Source organism: Coenobita brevimanus, chromosome 94 (genome assembly GCF_032717465.1).
Source record: "Coenobita brevimanus isolate Jiangsu-jjx chromosome 94, ASM3271746v2, whole genome shotgun sequence".
Taxonomy (NCBI): domain Eukaryota; kingdom Metazoa; phylum Arthropoda; class Malacostraca; order Decapoda; family Coenobitidae; genus Coenobita; species Coenobita brevimanus.
The window spans coordinates 16,874,170-16,884,682 of record NC_137047.1 but is presented as its reverse complement, the minus strand read 5'-3'; the positions used below and the strand labels follow the sequence as shown (position 1 = coordinate 16,884,682).

General features: G+C 40.9%; 1 non-coding gene across 1 annotated transcript; it reads left to right on the top strand.

The window, feature by feature from the left end:
* The first annotated feature begins 9,784 nt into the window (after positions 1-9,784).
* LOC145413077 (5S ribosomal RNA) lies at positions 9,785-9,903 on the top strand. The gene has a single exon (XR_013899685.1). It is a non-coding gene; the product is annotated as a 5S ribosomal RNA (ribosomal RNA).
* Positions 9,904-10,513: the final 610 nt, after the last annotated feature.

Genomic DNA, 10,513 nt, shown 5'->3' with positions numbered 1-10,513 from the left:
ATCATTTGGCACTATCAATCGTGAAGCTTTGATTTAATGGGCTTATTCTGCGTGGCACTACTGGCCCTCTTATACCCCTTCAGATACCTCCAATCACCCTGTCACTCAGTCATTCACCTCATCACCCTTTTATTCACCTCGCTTCCCCCTCATTCACCCCATCTTTCCCTTATTCACCTCCATTTCTCCCTCATTCACTTTTCTCAACTCTCTCATTCACTCCTTTTTCGTCTCATCATCCCTCACTCTTCACCTCCTCGCCCTTCATTTTCTCACATTTCTCCACCGCAACCACCATTCTCCACCACAACCACTATCCTCCACCACAACCACTATCTTCCACCAGATCCCGTTTTACTTACCATCCTTCAACACGACACCCACTCTTCACTACCGCAACCACTCCCACCTGCCATCCTCCACCACCACAACCACCGTTAACCACCACATCCACACCTATCTACCACACTAAGCCACCAAAACTACTCTTGCCTACCACACTCCACCACCACAACCATCATTCACCATCACAGCCACTCTTACCAGCCACCCATCACCACCACAATCTCCTTTACCCCCCAGGACCCACCATCCTCCTCCACAAGCAGTGTCATCCCTCTTCCTCCACCCCTCCTATGTAAAGCCCTATAGCCACTCTAAACCTTCCCTCTCACCCCTATAATCGCTCACCAAAATTTACTAAGCCATCCAAACCAACATCTTAATTTTGATACTGGAGCTAAATTTCAGTTTCCTTCTATACTGTATGTAAATATTTTCAGCGTTTTGCCATACAATACCATTCTTTTTATTTTTACCTGTGTTCACCTTTTGTCATTATTTTTGCTGTAATAGGATGACATAATTTTTTATCATTATTTTTATTGCTTTCTCCAAATTATTTCATTCAGCTAATAAACCACTCCTTATCCTGAATCAATTAAAAACTTATAATATTCGTTTCAGTACCATTGATTTTTTAAATAACTTGGGGGGGGGGAGGGACCTCTCGTACCGAAAGAGTTAATACTTATGTCCAGATGCTTTCCAAATGACATGCAATATTATTTGTTTTGTAGTTTATAACAGTATGTATGTTTTCATTTTTTACCTGCAAAATGATGTTTATGTACACCAAAGTATATTTAAAAGAATATTTAGTTTGTAAATTTAACCCCGGTCGTTAACTAATTTTCTTCTTTTGATACGTAGTTTTATAAATTTTTCATTATCAAAACGTAATGAGCCCACACATTTTTGGAGTATAAAAGTACCCAAGTCGATATTTTAAAGTTTCCAAACAGAAATGTTGTGACTACGAGGTTTAGTAACTTCATAATTTTTTTTGCTGTAACATTTAATAAGCCTTAAATTTTCCTAGCAGTGTTAATACACCATTAGGCTATAAGATTCAGTGATTTTTGCAAAATTATTGGCTGTGAAAGTAAATCTGTATTATTTTTTGGAAAGTTAAGCTGTTTATACAGTCTTAAATATTAAAATTTAATCAAGAAGAAGTAATTTCCCCAAGAAATTATTAATCTGGATCATTTAAAAGCATTAAAATTTTATGGCATTATAACTGAGCACCCATCAGTTCTACTTATAAAATTTATATGAATTTCACCATGTAAAACGTATATAAGCTATAAATTATCAACATTTAAATTTTTCTAATTGTCATTATAACAACATAATAATTATTTAATTTATGTAGTTGCTTCTGATTTTCTTATGAATTTTTTTACGAATCTGTAAAACTTTAAAAATAAGACTAAAGTCTGATAAAACCTCCCTCTAAAATTTTTCCAAATGTCTGCGTAAAAGCGTATTAGTTTTGTATTTTAGCCTGTAATTCTGTAGGCACCATCAACCATTGGCGTGATAGCCCCACCATGAGCCTCCCACCCTCTCTTCCTGGTCATGGCCCTACACAGGCAATCTCATGACGCTATCAGTGGTAATACTGCTTGGATTTTTCCCCCCTGCCTGTTTCCCGCCCGTGCGTGGTGGTGGTGGTGGCAGTGCATGTGAGAGCCTAACCCCCCCCCCCTCTCCTTCCTCCCAACTCTTTCTCCTGGCATCCACTTTCCATCCTCCTAACCCTCCTGCCATGATTCTCTCTCTCTCTCTCTCTCTCTCTCTCTCTCTCTCTCTCTCTCTCTCTCTCTCTCTCTCTCTCTCAAAACCTCCCACTATCCCCATCCTCCCTCACCCCTAACTCACACTCACCCTCACTCTCTCCCACCCACAAATCTCTCTCCCCTCATCCCCACCCCGCCCATCCCGCCCATCTGCGCATGCGTGGTGGAGGGGAGGCGAACCCGAGAGCGTGGGGAGTAGAAAAGATGGGTGGTGGGGGGAGAGAGGAGGGAGGGGAGAGAAAGAGGGGAAATGGGGAGGAAAAGAGGAGGAGTTTAGCGATATGACTTGAGCGACCACTAATAAATGTTTGCGCTCTTCCCGGAAAGGAGCAAATGGGTCTAGGTCATAATTGGGACACCACCAGGGAGAGAGAGAGAGAGAGAGAGAGAGAACGGGCAGACACTTACCCTCTTGTGCCCCTGCCTTACGCCTATCTGCCTTGTCATTTCTCTGTCTGTTTGATATCTTTGCCTCACTCATCCTGCCTCACATTCCTACCTGTTCTACTTTATATGTTGTCTGCCCCCCGTCTCCTTACCTCACACCTTTACCTGCCTCCCTCTTCCTTACCTCACACCTTTACCTGTCTCACACCCTTCACGGCCAAACACCTCTGGATGCTTCATACTTCAACCCCTCTTCCCTACCTGATCCTGCTAGCACCTCTTCGTACCTCACCACACATCTGTCTAATTCACACTTCTGTCTTACACTTCTACTGCGTCACATGTAGCAGTCTCGTCACACTTAAATACCTGCTTCAAGACATCAGATATCCTTATTTATCTCCATCATTATTTATTCAACTTAATCTACCTGACATTTGAGCATATCCCAATTTTTAGAACTCTGAAGTGGATGCCTTACAATTTACCCAGCTCTGCCCTTCCTACTTTTTTTTGTCCCCCCTGTTTTTGCCCACGTTATCTCTCTCTCTCTTTTTTTTTTTCTAGCATCTCCACCAAACATATACGTCTGGCTGTCTTACTGTCCTGTTATTTTTCTGCTTTCCTCATATGGCTAAATGTACATGCTCTTTTTCTCTATTTTGTGTGCCTTATCCCTTTCCCTGCCTGGTTATATTCGTGTTTCATGCCCACACCATACCTGTCTCACACCGGTATTCTGTCTTATATTTCCGACTCATGATATTCCTGCCTCGTCCGTACACTGGACATGCCTCACACCTTATTTTCTGTGCGTTATATCTGCCTCACACCTTATCTTCTCCGCCTTATACCTGTTACCTCTATGGGGTTAATCCATGTGCTTGCCTACTTTCATCTCTCACTTGCCATGTTTCTTTTAAGGATTCTTTCATTATCCCTCGTTCCTTCCTTCCTTCCTCACCCATATACATACCCATGGCGCAATCTGATCTTGAATTTTTCTGCTTACCTGTAGTTATTTTTCATACAACCTCATAAATCCTGCCTTCCCATAATACTCCACCTACCTTACAGTTTTGCCTTTTTAGCATCATCATCCTACCTTCCCCATCTATCTGTTTACCACGTCTGACCAACCATACGTCTTTCAGGGCTTCAATTTTCCCTGCCAAAAATATCCTATCTCTCCAATTTCTCCGTCTACCTTCTCACATCTACCTTTATTTCTAATTTTTGGTCTCACCCATCGACTTACTCCTTTCTCTGATCTACAAATGGTCTCAAGGATTTTTGTGTCATCGTACTTCAAACATCCTACCTACATATTATTTCTGCCTGTACCAATACTCCGTTCCTAATACTTCTGTCTGCTTCCTAATTCTACTTCTCTAATGCCTCTGCCTACCACCCAGTTCTACCTCCCTGATAGCTCTGCCTACCTTCCTATCCTTCCCTTTTCTTATCTCCGTCTGCCTCACACGTCTATCAAGATATTCTCAGATATTATATTCTTTTCCTCATGCGACTTCCTTCCTCCCACTTCTTCCTGCCTGACACCTCCACCTACCTTAATATCCTACCTAGGCTGCCGTTCACCTATACCTACCTCACACCTCTTTATCACCTGTTTTACACCTCTAACCCGACTACTTATGGTCCTTACACGTCAGTCTCTGCCTCATTCTAGTCGTTCTTGCCTTATTTACACTAATACCAAGGCATCTTCCCACCTTTCCTTACCTCACACCTTACCCTACCTTACCTCACACTCATGCTTAAGCTGCTTCACATTCCTACACACCTCACATATCCGCCTACCTACGCCTATGTTTGTCTCTCTTTATTTACCAGTATTTTATGTCAGCTTAACTTATTTATCTTTCTCTTCCTTCTACTTCTTTTTTTCCCTTTTTTTTTTATTCCTTTTTTTCATACCTTTCTTCCTTTATTTTATTATTTTTGGTCTGATTTTATTTCAACGTATACTTTTTCTTTTTACCAATCTCGAGACTCGAAATCTTCATATACACTTACTACCACTTCATACTTCCAAGGGACCCAGGGATCTGCCTTACCCACCACCAATCCCTTACATTATTACCTCTCTCGTTAATTCTCTGGTTTGCGTTTTTCATAAACCCCTCACTTCGAGAAAGTCTTTTGTATTTCATTCTCACTACCTCAGACGATTTCATTCACCCTGAGAGAGAACAGAGGTCTGGAAGTCAAGGAGTAAGAGTCTTCATTAACCCTTTCAGTACGTTGACATATTATATTTTGTTCCTTCCCCTGCCTGACGATTTTGTTCACCGAAGGAGCGAGGTCAGGAAGGGAAGGGGTTAAGATGACACCTATACTTCTTAACCCCTCTCATTTCCACCTCCACATCTCTTCATCTCACACTACTTGTCATTTCCACGTCTCGCTTTGCCTCATGTCTTATTTTACCTCTAATTCTACACAGTATTTCTGCCTCTCTCTCACACACTCCGTGACATACCTCTGAGATGCCCATTTTTCGAACACATTCTTCCGAGTCATTCTCTCTCTCTCATTTTCATCTCTTCACTTTTCCACCTCACATACCCTGTCTCCCTTCCACGTTACCTCTCCACCTCATACCACCACTTTATTTTTTACTCCTCCACCTGACACACCCTTTCTGTTTTGCACTCTTTCTTCACTGAACCTCATATACTGTCTTTTTTTTTTTTCCCCATCTCTTCCTCAGTCCTCCGCCCCACAGCACCTCTTTTCCACCCCTCCACACTACCTCTGCCATATGCACCTGTCTGTCTCTCTTCCACCTGACACACCTTCTCTGTTTGCCATCTCCACTTTTCCACCTTACCACTCATCCACCTCACACGCCCTCTCTCTTCTCTACTCTTACCTTTTCACCTACACACTTTACACCTTTCGTCCTGCACCTCTCGCCTCTTCTCGTATATACTTCACATTTCTCTCATTCCATTTGATACCTCTCCTCCAAAATCCTTAACCCTTCCACAGCGACAATTTATTTTTACTTCTTTCTACATCCGGACGATTTTATTCGAATTAGGAAAGACCTCTTTTAGTGCAGGGATGAAAATAGTCTAATTATGTCTTTCAGTACGATTTTTTTCTGCTTTTTGTTTTTTTTACTACCAGACGATTCTTTTCAACTTGAAAACGATCGCTGGAGTTGAAAGGGTTAAATAATCTACAGCAGCATCTCCAGTACGATGATTTTTTTTTTTTTAAGCTTGGGAAAATCTGTTGTAGTGAATGGGAAAAGAATTATTCCACCCCACCACCTCTACCATACTTTTGACAAAAACCTCGGCCATAAACCTCTACCATAAACTTCCACCATACGCCTCCACCATACACCCCCACTATAAATAGTCACCTCCACCATACACCTCTACCATACACCTCTACCATACATGTCCACCATACACCTCAGCATCCAGTGCATGCCGCAACCTCGCATTTGAAGAACGCATACCTCAGAAATCTCCTTCGTGACTTAAAAACTTTACCTCATTCCGACAGCACTCAAAATTTTGCATAAATAAGAACTTCATTAATATAATTTGAATTAGTCTATATATATTCATTTATAAATCTGTTTCCTTATTATCTGTGCGTTTCGTCGACGATCGGGTCAAGCTGTCGGACCCGTAATCGGTAAAGGTAAATTATTCATCTCCATCGCCAGCATCCCTAATTCTATCCCTGAAAAACGGGGCTTGGTAGTCAGCCATGTCCTTTCTCTTTCCTCCTCTCGTTTTTGCAGCTCCCTGGATGAAAAGCCCGGCGGATAGAAAAATAAAAAGCCCCGCAGTAAAATATACACTCACACACACACACGCACACACAAACCTTTTCCCTTTTCCGTCCGGCCCCCCTCCCTGCGTCCGTCCGTCCGAGTGTGTTAGCGAGTTCTCAGCGCCATCTATTGAGAGCCAGGGGAGACACACACACAGACACACACACACACATACACACGGGTTGGCGCCCCTCCTGCTCCTCCTTCTCTCTCTCCTCCTTCTCTCTCCTCCTGGGGCTCCTGGCGAAGTTAGGGGGCCCTGTTTTCTCCGCTAAAAATGATCAAAAGCCGGGGTGACTGAGATGCAGGGAAGGGCGGAGGGGCTGCTGCTGCTGCTGATGCCGTGAGCTACTAGTGTCCTGTAAGAAGTGGTGATATTAGGTGGCGTTTTAACATTGGTGCTGCTTAAGTATTTGTCGCTGTCATGGTGGCCGTGGTTTCAGAGCTAGGGCGTTTCGGCGGCAGTGTAGGCTGGCGGAAGAGACGGTTTTGTGTGTGTGTGTGTTTCGACTATGATAGCTGTGTAAGTATATCTGGGTTAATTAGAGATCTAGAAACTCGTGGCTGAATTATCCAGGGCATTGATGGATTTATGAATGTTAGGTGTTATGTGAGAGGTGATTGGAGGAGAGGGAGATGGGAGGGGTAGTGGGGAGGTAGAAAGGGGGGTAGGGGCAAGAGGGAGGAAGGTGTGGTGTCGAGGACAGAACGGTAGGAGGAGGGGAGGAGCTGGGGGGAGGAGTAGGTAGGTGAGATGATGATGATGGGGATGGAGGGGGGTAGGGTAGGTAGGGTAAAGGAGAAAGGGGGGGGGGAATGACTGGTGAACGTCTGGGTAGGGTGTGTATCAGTCTGTGTTGGTAATGTGCGCACACCACCGACCAACACCGCCACACTACACATATTAATTAGGTAAACAATAGGGAGGTGTATTTTTGAGTTTGGCATTATGTTATATTAGGATACTTGTAATATTATTCTCTCTCTCTCTCTCTCTCTCCTTTATAAATTTGTGCTGAAGTCAGAGCATTTCTGTCATTGTTAAGAATAATTCCAGGATTTTTATGCATATTTTTTTCTGTTTGCAAATTACAGCCCATAATCACAAACACCAGCTATATAATACGAGCTCTAATCATCACCAGAGTTCACTTAAAATTTAAAAAAAAAAAGTAACTGACGGATCAATTTCTGACAAACTTTTTTCTCTATAAAGCATCTTTGTTTATGCAGTATACCACTTACAGTATCATTTTCATCACTTTCCTTGAACACTTAAAAGATACTGTAACTGATTTCTTATACTGTAAGTAAAGTGAGTTTTTCTAAGGTGTGGCTGTGTATGACTATGCCCTATGAATACCTACATGCAACACTTTTATCGTCTGACTTACACACACACACACACACACACACACACACACACACACACACACACACACACACACACACACACACACACACACACTTCGAATTCCCTTACTTGCTTGTTCATTATTCTCGAACGTGATCACATTACTATTTACCCTTTCAGTCACGTTCGTTTATTTTTCCACTTTATTCCCTTTCCCACATGTATTTATTGGGTATGCTTTTGTTTTGACCTCCGCCTGCACATTTATTTTTTTCACTTGGCATTTCGACTTCCCTTAACTTCTTCCTCTTTTTCTCCATTTATCTTTCGTTTTAATGTGTGTTTTCGTCATTTGTAGCTGATTAGAAATTGGATCTTTGAAAACCACTAATTTAATTATATATATTTAGTTATATACCTTTTTTTTTACCCTCTTCATTGCTGAGACGTCTTTATTATTATTATTATTATTATTATTATTATTATTGTACTACCAGACGATTGATAAAAGCAAATAACTAATCACTCCATTTCAAAAAGCCCCCTATAAGGTGAACAGAATTTCCTCCAGTTAGCAGTAATAATAATAATAATAATAAAAATAATAATAATAATCGTAATAATAATAATAATAATAGTAATAATAATTCAAATTACTTCTAAATACAGATGGGGTTATGCACATGGCAATAAGAAAACAGCTTTGAGTGGTGATTCATGCACTTTTATAGACTTTTTATCACTAGCCATTTGTTTTGTAGCCACACGATACAGTACTACAAACATCCCATTATGAAACATGCACTTTAAAATGACAAAATACCCTCTTGTAATACTTACAGTCGTTATAATAAAAGTGAAAATAAACTTAAAGCTAAAACAAAAAATATTTCCTTCGTTTGGCTTATGAGGAATGTGTTGTAAGGAATATAAAATCTCAAGAATTATAGATTATTTGTTAAGATATTGGTAAACATGAAACCAATCCTCGTCAGGTTAGGAGGAAGTGTTTTGACATCTCTTTCTCGTCAGCTTATTTTCTTATGCAGCACATTAATTCTCTTATATGCTCTGTGTATAAATACCTCACGAGAGAATTTAAACACCTTACAATATGCTCTTACCCCATCTTAGAGGCGGAATTAGCGCTGGGATATGATGATGATGATGAGTATTCTCCCCTGTGATCTTTTACCTCATTAATTATGGACGCAGACTGCATTTCAAAAACAGTATTAGCTTACCAGATACAGAAAACAACAGGTAAGGAAGAGATGCAAGGAGGCTGACTTAGGTGACGAATATGGCAGAGCATTATGGAAAACGAGAACTTAAGCCTATAGCAGTAGGTCAGGAGAGACTATGATAATTTTAGCCCATAGCAGGCAAAGTTCATGTAAACTGGACTAACGTAAGCCTGTTGCTGGTTAGTGATGGGAAAAGAGATTAGTGTTAACCTGTATTATAAGTCCATAGTAACTCCTCCACAGCGACGTCCTTTGTAAGTGGTTCTTTATTCCGCCAGACGGTTTTATTCATCTTGTCTCTGTTAACCACTTTCACCACGAGGGACTTATGAATTACATTTTCTGGTGGTTGTTTGAATAAAATATAAAGGGTATCGTAGTGGAGGAGTTGCTATTCCAGACAAAACCAAAAGAAAGTATCACAACAAAACTTAGCTTTGCTGACGGCTTTATGGGGTTACTTTTCTCGAGTTGGTGGATACATGTTCTTATGAAACAGTATACATATAAAGTATGAAGGTAGGATTAACGAACCAGAGTCAACAAAAACAAGTATTGTTTATGCCACATCGCAACAGCCACACTAATATATTTGCTAAATCTCTAGGGAAAAAAAAAAAAATAGCTTCTGGTATCAGTCAGAACAGAATAAGCAAGTTCACCCAAAACAGCGTAATCCTATAAGCCTTAGTTTTTCCCTAAATAGAATACCTAAATGCTCCCATACAAAACAAAGAGGTTAAAAAAAAAAAAAAAAACATTATCAGGTGTTAAGCACAAGTATATATGAAATGAAACTCTACAACCTATAATCAGGGTGTGATATATATATAGTTCCGGCCATACCACGTTGAGTACACCGCTTCCCGTCCGATCAGCGAAGTTAAGCAACGTTGGGTCTGGTTAGTACTTGGATGGGTGACCGCCTGGGAACACCAGATGCTGTTGGCATCCCTATGTGTCAAGTGGGGTTGGTGGAGGATTAGTGCCCCTCCCTGTAAAACAATTAACTCTAAGCCGTTGGCCACCCCGTTTGGGATACATGGCGTCTGGCAATGAATGAATGAAATATATATATATATATATATAATGTCCTGTGTTCTTCAAAGGGGGTTATATATTCAGTATACCTATTGTACACCAGAAAGGTCATTAACCCCCTAATTCAGACGACGTATTTTTGGGTGGTGGTTGTTTCTGCTTAGAGACGATTTTTATTCAGCTTAAGAGACGAGCCTGTTCTGAAGTGGCCAATGAAAGTTGTACCTTATTCATTCAGCTCGAGAAAACTCTCTAGATCCATATAAAACCGTTTGGGGATAGTAAAATTCTAATTTTAAAAATACATCAGTTGTGAAGGAGTAAAGCGTTTCGTGGACTGCTTTTCCATTAATTCCTCACGTAAAACTACATACCACGTAAGTCCCGTGCTAATTTAATCTTTTCTATAATTGAACCAATAATTTTTAATGAGGGTAACCCCAGGCGAATATGTTAATATCAGAGACATCCCAGCAGTCAGGGGATAAAGCAAGGTAAGCCAAAACTACAGACAATCTTC